The 9,022-nt window shown below is 41.7% G+C and overlaps 1 non-coding gene across 1 annotated transcript; it reads right to left on the reverse strand.

The window, feature by feature from the left end:
* Window positions 1–933: 933 nt before the first annotated feature.
* LOC133827923 (small nucleolar RNA R71) lies at window positions 934–1,040 on the reverse strand. Its single transcript, XR_009890572.1, has one exon. It is a non-coding gene; the product is annotated as a small nucleolar RNA R71 (small nucleolar RNA).
* Between the last annotated feature and the right edge of the window lie 7,982 nt (window positions 1,041–9,022).

Here is a 9,022-nt window from a genome sequence, read left to right on the forward strand (position 1 = left end):
GAAGCAATTGAAATCATATCCCTATCTTCACATCCATTGTTAAACCCTTAATTTTTATTTATTGTATTGCTTGTCGTGTTTTCTGCAATTTGATTTAAAAACCAATTTTTATTGTCGCCAAATAGAAATATAAATCCAATTTTGTTAGTACTTGACTGCAATTCCCTTGGGTTCGACCTCACCTGTGTGAGTACTACTTGTATGATACGTGCACTTGCGTGTATTAAAATTAAGCAACAAGTTTTTGGCGCCGTTGCCGGGGAATTGTTTAGTTAATATTACGTTAATTGGATTAAATTCTAATTTGGTTTTCTTTTCACTTTTTGCTAACTTGTTTGTGTCAAATTCTTCTTATCTCATCTCAGATACCATTAGTTTATGTGACGTCAAGGACCAGCTGCAAGAGTGCCTGTTGATCCTGAGATAGAGAAGACTTGTCGGCAAAACAGAAAAAACAAAAGGTTGGAAAGAGTTGCACACAGGATTGAGCAAGAGGAAGTTATGGCCAACTACGGTAATAATGGGGGTGCCATAGAAGACCCAGCTAATGGTCAGAATCCACCCGACCGTAGCATGAGGGACTATGTTTTGCCAACAATGGCAGGGGTCCAGTCTTGTATAAGACCACCCACCGTAGATGCAAACAATTTTGAAATAAAGCCAGCCATACTTCAGATGGTTCAATCCACAGTCCAGTTTGGGGGACTACCCACTGAAGACCCAAACATGCATCTCTCTAACTTCATGGAGCTCTGTCAGACATTTAAGATGAACGGAGTTAGTGATGATGCTATCAGACTTAGATTGTTCCCATTTTCTCTGAGGGAGCGAGCTAAGAGTTGGTTGGTATCCTTGCCACCTAACTCAATCAATACATGGAATGATCTAGCACTGAAGTTCCTCTCTAAGTTTTTCCCTCCAGCTAAAGCAGCTAAGTTGAGAGGAGAGATCAATAATTTTTCTCAGTTGGATAATGAGTCTCTTTATGAAGCTTGGGAGAGATTCAAAGAATTGATAAGAAAGTGCCCGCATCACGGAGTAGAGAAATGGATGCAAGTCCATAATTTTTATAATGGGTTGTGGGGTACGACTCGCACACTCATTGATGCAGCAGCTGGTGGCGCGCTTATGAGAAAGAGCGCCAATGAGGCATATGACTTGTTGGAGGAAATGGCCATGAATAATCAGCAGTGGCCAAGTGAAAGAAGCTCTTCAAGGAAGGTGGCCGGTATGTATGAAGTGGATGCAATTTCAAAATTGACCGCTCAAGTTAAGGCCTTGACTAAGCAATTGCAAGGCAATGTAATAATAGCTCCAGTGCAATAGGCCCAGACTTTGTGTGAAATATGTGGGGGCCCTCATGCCTATGAACAGTGTCAGTATACTGATGTAAACAACATGCCTATGGAGCAGGCTCAGGCTATTGGGAATTTTCCTCGACAGAGCAACAATAACCCTTACTCCAATTCCTTTAATCAATGGTGGAGGAATCATCCCAACTTCTCTTGGAAGAATGATCAACAAGGCCAATCTTCAAGCCAACAACAGTCATTCCAACAACAGCCACAGGGGTTCTTTCAGCCAAGATTTAGACAGCAGCAACAACCCCAACCGACCACTCATCATCAGCAGCAACAAAATTCTGGTGGAAATTCTAATGTTCAGTCAGATGTGTTAAACCAATTCATGGCTGAAACTCGGTCTTCTATTAGAAATTTGGAGACCCAAATGGGACAATTGGCTACTCTCATGGCTAATCGTGCCCAAGGTAACTTGCCTAGCACCACTGAAGTCAATCCGAAAGAGAATTGCAAGGCAATCACGTTGAGAAGTGGGAAGAATTATGAGGGACCAAGTGAGAAGCAGCCAGTTGAAGAAGTGGGTCAGGATCAACAGGCACAGGCACCGACACAAGAGGAAAAGAAGCACAGTGAGAAAAAGGCTACTGAGGGCATATCAGTAAAAGAGGTTTCCCCACCAATTAGTATTGAGCATCACATAAAGATTCCCTACCCCCAAAGGCTTCGTAAGAACAACATGGACAAGCAGTTCACTAAATTCCTGGAAGTATTCAAGAAACTGCACATCAACATTCCATTTGCGGAGGCCTTAGAGCAAATGCCGAGCTATGTCAAGTTCATGAAGGACATCTTGTCCAAGAAGAGGAAGATGGGGGACTTTGAAACTGTGGCATTGACGGAAGAGTGTAGTGCTATACTGCAAAAGAAACCCCCTCCTAAACTGAGAGATCCTGGGAGTTTCACAATACCGTGCACTATTGGGAGAATTGAGGGAATAAATGCTCTTTGTGATTTGGGGGCTAGCATCAACCTGATGCCATTGTCAGTTTTCAAGAGATTGCAACTTGGTGAAGCCAAGCCCACAACTGTAACTTTGCAACTAGCTGACCGTTCGTTGGCACATCCAAGAGGGGTAATTGAAGATGTCCTGGTCAAAGTAGACAAGTTTATTTTTCCTGCCGATTTCATAGTTCTTGACATGGAAGAGGATAGAAATGTCCCCATTATCCTTGGGAGACCCTTCTTGGCAACAGGCCAAGCACTCATAGATGTTCAGAAGGGTGAGTTGAAGTTGAGAGTGCAAGGGGAAGAAGTTGTGTTCAATGTGCTCAAGGCCATGACCTATCCAGAAGCTAGTGACAATTGCTTTTCAGTGGATGTAATGGGTAATTTAGTGGAAGAGAGAAAACTGATAAATAATCCTCTTGAGTTAAGTTTGGTTGAGGATGAGGTTAGTGATCAAGATGGAAAGGAAGCTATGGAGTACGCAAAATGGCTTAATTCTTATGGGCCATTGAAAAGGAAATACTTTGAAGAGCTTGGGGCAGTACCAAAAAGGTCATTGCCCTCAGTTGAGAAACCCCCAGAGTTAGAACTGAAGGTACTTCCTGACCATCTGAGGTATGAGTTTTTGGGTGAAAACAAGACACTTCCGGTTATAGTTTCAGCTTCACTATCTGATGTGGAGACTGAAAAATTGTTGAGAATTCTGAGAGAGCACATGAAGGCCATTGGGTGGACTTTGGTAGACATCAAGGGGATCAGCCCCTCTACTGTTATGCACCGGATTTTAATGGAGGACGGAGTCAAACCAACCATCGATGCCCAAAGAAGACTCAATCCGCCAATGAAGGAAGTTGTGAGAAAGGAAGTGGTGAAGTGGTTAGATGCAGGGGTAGCTTACCCAATTTCTGACAGTGAGTGGGTGAGTCTAGTTCAGGTAGTACCTAAAAAAGGGGGGATGACGGTAGTGAAGAATGAGAAGAATGAGTTAATTCCAACAAGAACTGTTACTGGTTGGAGAATATGCATTGACTACCGCAAGCTCAACATGGCAACAAGGAAAGACCATTTTCCCCTTCCATTCATTGATCAGATGTTAGACAGACTGGCAGGGAAGGAATATTATTGCTTTTTGGATGGTTACTCCGGGTATCATCAAATAGTCATTGCACCAGAGGACCAAGAGAAAATGACATTTACATGTCCTTATGGCACATTCGCTTTCCGACGAATGCCATTTGGGCTATGTAACGCACCAGTAACTTTCCAATGGTGTATGATGGCTATTTTTTCTAACTTGGTTGAGAACTGCATATAAATTTTCATGGACGATTTCTCAGTGTTTGGCTCATCGTTTGAGGAACTTGGAGCTGGTATTGATTCGATGTGAAGAATCCAATTTGGTGCTTAATTGGGAGAAGTGCCATTTCATGGTTAGAGAGGGGATTGTTTTGGGACACAAGATCTCACAGGAAGGCATTGAGGTAGACAGAGCCAAGGTGTCTACTATTGAGAATTTGCCCCCTCCAGTTTCGATAAAAGGGGTTCGTAGTTTTTTGGGTCATGCCGGTTTCTATAGATGGTTTATAAAGGATTTCTCGAAGATATCCAAGCCATTGTCTAATTTGCTTGTTAATGGAGTGCCCTTTGAGTTTGGAAAGGAGTGTATGGAGGCTTTTCAAACTCTTAAGGAAAAATTGATTTCGGCACCTATAGTCATTGCACCGAATTGGGAGCTACCATTCGAGTTGATGTGTGATGCAAGTGATTATGCTGTCGGGGCTGTGTTGGGTCAACGAGTTGACAAGGTTTTTCACACCATCTACTATGCTAGTAGGACCTTGAATGATGCTCAATTGAATTATGCTACTACTGAAAAGGAGATGTTGGCCATAGTCTTCGCTTGTGATAAGTTTAGGCCATATTTAATCGGGAATAAGGTTATTGTGTACACAGACCATTCGGCGATCAAATACCTTATGACCAAGAAGGATGCCAAGCCAAGACTAATCTGACGGGTCCTTCTCCTCCAGGAGTTTGAATTAGAAATCATAGACAAGAAGGGTACCGAGAACCTAGTAGCAGATCATTTGTCAAGATTGGAGTCAGAAGAAGGTCAGAATATGAAGGAAGTCCAGATAAATGATGAGTTCCCTGATGAGCAGTTGTTCGCTTTAAAAGAAAGTTTGTTGGTTCCATGGTTTGCTGATTATGTCAACTTCCTAGCTGCAAACATCACACCTCCTGACATGACAAGACAACAATTGAAGAAATTCTTTTCTGAGGTAAAGCACTATTATTGGGAAGAGCCAATCCTTTATAAGCACTGTGCCGATCAGATAATTAGAAGATGTGTGCCTGAAGAGGAGATGTACTCTATCCTGAATCATTGTCATAGTCTGCAGTGTGGAGGTCACTTTGGTGGGACAAGGACCGCTGCAAAGGTTCTACAAAGTGGGTTCTTCTGGCCAACTCTCTTTAAGGATGCTCATGAGTTTGTCAAGGCATGCGATCATTGTCAGAGGACTGGTAATATTTCAAGAAGGAACGAGATGCCTTTGACTGGTATTTTAGAAGTGGAACTGTTTGATGTGTGGGGTATTGACTTCATGGGCCCTTTTTCGTCATCATACAACAATCTGTTTATTTTTCTAGCTGTGGATTATGTTTCTAAGTGGGTGGAAGCGGCTGCAACTCATGCTAATGACGGTAAAACAGTTCTTACTTTTCTCCAAAAGTACATTTTCACCCGGTTTGGTACTCCTAGAGCTATTATTAGTGATGAGGGGAGTCATTTCTGTAACAAGAAATTTGAGGCGTTACTTGCGAAATATGGAGTTAGACATAGAAAAGCATTACCCTATCACCCGCAGAGTAATGGACAAGCTGAGATTTCCAACCGGGAAATTATGTTAATATTGGAGAAGACCGTACAGAGCTCGAGGAAAGACTGGTCTAAGAAGCTCGATGATGCTTTGTGGGCATACAGAACAGCTTTCAAAACACCTATTGGTATGTCACCATATAGGCTGGTCTTTGGGAAAACGTGTCATCTTCTAGTGGAACTTGAGCATAGAGCATTTTAGGCCATGAAGACCTTGAACATGGACTTGGTAGCAGCTGGTGAGAAGAGGCTTTTGCAATTGAACGAGTAGGAATAGTTTAGAAACGAAGCCTATGAGAACGCCAAGATTTACAAGGAGAGGACTAAGAAGTGGCATGACCAGAACCTTGTCAGGAAAGAATTCCAACCAGGTCAACAGGTATTTCTCTTTAATTCAAGATTGAAACTTTTTCTGGGCAAGTTGAAATCGAGATGGTCTGGTCCTTTCACGATATTACAAGTGTTTCCTTATGGTTCCGTTGAAGTAACAAGTGAAAAGACTGGCAAGTTTAAAGTAAATGGTCAGCGATTAAAGCTCTACTTGGGGGGTCAGTTTGATCAAGCCAAGTCCGCCATCCTCTTGGCGCCTCAGTAAGGAGGAAACCAGCGTCCGGCTATATGACGTTAACGACAGCGCCATTGGGAGGCATCCCAAAGTGTATTTTGTTTTGCATTGTAATTTTTGGTTTGGAACAATTAGTATTTTTAAGTGTTTTTATTTCGTAGTTTTATTGTACTGTGTAAAGAGAAAACCGTGAAAAGCGTGAAAAATTGAAATTTTTTTGCTGTATTTTAATTAGGGCCGCGGCGCATCTTGTAGAGCTGCGGCGCCTAGGGGCATTAGCGCCGTGGCGAGGCGCTGGACAGAGAGCATGAAAAATTGGAGTCGAGCTAGCGCCGCGGCCCTCTATTCCTGTACCGCGGCTCCTGGGAAAGAAAAATGCACTAGCGCCGCGGCGCAACTGGCCACCATTTAAATCCGAGATTTTGCCCCAATTTTTTTTAGACCCAAAAAAATACACCATCCGCCTCTCTTCATTTTCTCCGCCTCTCCTCCGCCCAAATCACCATAAGACCTCCATAACCACCAATATTTCACTCATCTTTCATAATTTCTTCATCCCTTTCCATAAAAATCACTTCCTCCATCATTTTCTTTGTCCCTTTTGACCTATTTTCTTCAAAAATACCCTTTTACCCAATCATTTTAACCCTAATCCGAAAATCCCATCCTCTTCCTCAATATTGCTCATTTCTTCAAGCTTTGGATAACAATGGTGGATTATCCATGGGTTTCTCAATAATGTAAGTGATTTTGCTTCTCATCTTTTCAATTTATTGAGAATCCTTTGGTTATTGGGAAATCTAGTGTTTATTGGGTTTATTATGGATTAAGTGGTGCATTTTGGTTATTTTTGCTATTATGAAGAATTGGATTAGAGAATTGTGGTTTGGGAAGAATTTTCTGATTTTGGGAAGTGACAAAAACAAGGGGAGGTGCTGCCAAAATTTCTAGTGATTTTACAAGTTGGTATTTTGGGAGTTATTTCACTCAATGGGGCCAAAGAAGGGTACTGTGAATGCTTCAGGTGCATCATCGTCCTGCCCTCTTCGTGTCTCAACAAGGGCGGATTATGACACCTCAAGATTTGTGAGCAAAGAGGCTCAAGAGCGGTTTGTGGTGTTGTCAAGGAAACCTATTCTTGAAGAAAGAGGCATGGAATTTAGTTCAGAACCCCTAGAAAACCAGCCATTGTATGAGCCTATTCGAGCTGAGATCGCTCGGCGGCAGTGGGACCAATTTGTTGACTGCAATGGCAAGGCAAACCACACGATGACATACGAGTTCCTTGCTAATTGGCCAGAAAAAGAAAATAATGCTGTCATGGTGCGGGGCAAGAAGATACTAGTCACTCTTGCAGCTTTTAATCAATTGTATGAGGTACCTAACTTTCCCATAGAAGATGAAGAGCTGCGGGTACTGGGGGCCGATAATATAGACTATGTTGACCTTGCTGAAACATTGGGTTTTCCTAGCGCAAGAATTCATTTGAAGGATGGTGAGCCAAACTGCATGTATCGTTGTGAACTTAATCAAGTGGCTCGTGCTTGGTGCTATTTTGTGAGTGCCCGACTGATTCCCAACAATCATTTGTCTGACATCCCTATTGACCGGCTTAAAGTGACATATGCTATTCTAAAGGGGTACAACCTAAACATTGGGAGGTATGTTCGGGAAAGTATAAATCATATAATCCAGGGCACCACTACTGGCGGGTTAGGACATGGCACTTTCATTACTAAACTTTGCGTGGCGTATGGTGCACCTCAATACTTAACTGACATGAAGGTGCCTCCGCAAAAGCCAGTCGGATTGGCCATGGTGAATCGCCTCATTCCACCGCATCCCTATGATGCCCCACAAGTTCAAAGAAGAAGAGGTCGCCGCCGACAAAGGACCGATGATGGTGAAGATGAGCCCGAACTTTTGGGTGGTCCCATGGATCCTGCTATGCAGTACACTCATGCTCAGTTGAATTACCTTATTCAACAAAACATGCATATGCAGACGTATATGGGGCAGCGGAGTGCTTACGATGCAAACCAAATTCATCAGCTGAATAGTTTGGTATCTCGGTGGTCTTTAGATGAAGAAGATGAAAATGACTTTGCACTACCACCGCGTTTCACTCCTTATGATCAACCACCACCACCCAACCCATTTTGAGGGGTTGTCAAGTAAGTTTCTCTCTTTTTGATTGTCATGCTCACATTGGGGACAATGTGAAGTAAAAGTTTGAGGGAGGGGCTTACTTTTCTGTTTTAGTTTAGCTTAGTTAAAATTTTGTTGTTGTTTTTTTTTGTGTGTGTCAAAAGTTAAGCCAATGATATGTATAAATGCCGTTGTTGTCGCTTGTCAAACGGAAACTGTGTCTAACCGTGTGCTTGATTTGATCACTCTTTGGATTAATTTTGATGCCTTTTGGAAATTTTAGTATATGTTGCAAATGTGAATAAGTGGACTATGCTATACTTGTGTTACTTGGGTTTGAGGTATGAATTGATGAAAAGGATAGAACTTGCACTGCTTGCCTTTTGAGACGAAATCCTTGATGACATATGTTTTGGAATATGATTTAGGCAATCTTTTGGAACGTTTGGGCCTTTCAAGCTTACCCGTATCATTATTATCCCTAGTTCGCCTATTTGTGCCTTAACTTGTTTGATTGATTGTATAACCACTTCATTAAGCCAAAAATGTACCAATTATTATTTGTCCCTACCCTGTGAATTATGCCATAAGCTTAGAAATAAGTTTGGGGGAACGAATTGTAATTGGGTAATTGGTGTAAGTGGATGAACGATGTAATCTTCTGATTGAGACAAGTGTGAAATGTAAAAGTGCTTCCAACATCACTAAATTTTGATTCCTTATGCTAAAAAAATAATAATAATAATAATAAAAAAATATATATATATATTTGAGTGATGAATAATTAAATAAAGTGATGTTGGAGCATTGAGTATGAGTCCTCAATCAATAAGAAGTGGGTGAAAAAGGGGATGGTAACTGAATGCAAAGTGGGTTGTTTGATTGGTTTTTGATGTGCTTATGGTATAATGAAGCCTAAATATCTTTTTTATCCACCTTCACCTAAGCCAAAACGTTATGAACCTTTGAAGTCCTTTTGATTCCATAACATGTGTTGTTGACATTAGTGGAGAAAGGTAAGTGTGCAAGCATATTGAATTTTGGCTAGTGGATAGTTGGAATGAGTGAGGCATGTATGGTGTTATCTAGTTATTCATTTGTATTTGCAAGGTATAATCTAAT

The sequence above is a fragment of the Humulus lupulus genome, chromosome 3 (genome assembly GCF_963169125.1).
Source record: "Humulus lupulus chromosome 3, drHumLupu1.1, whole genome shotgun sequence".
Lineage (NCBI taxonomy): Eukaryota > Viridiplantae > Streptophyta > Magnoliopsida > Rosales > Cannabaceae > Humulus > Humulus lupulus.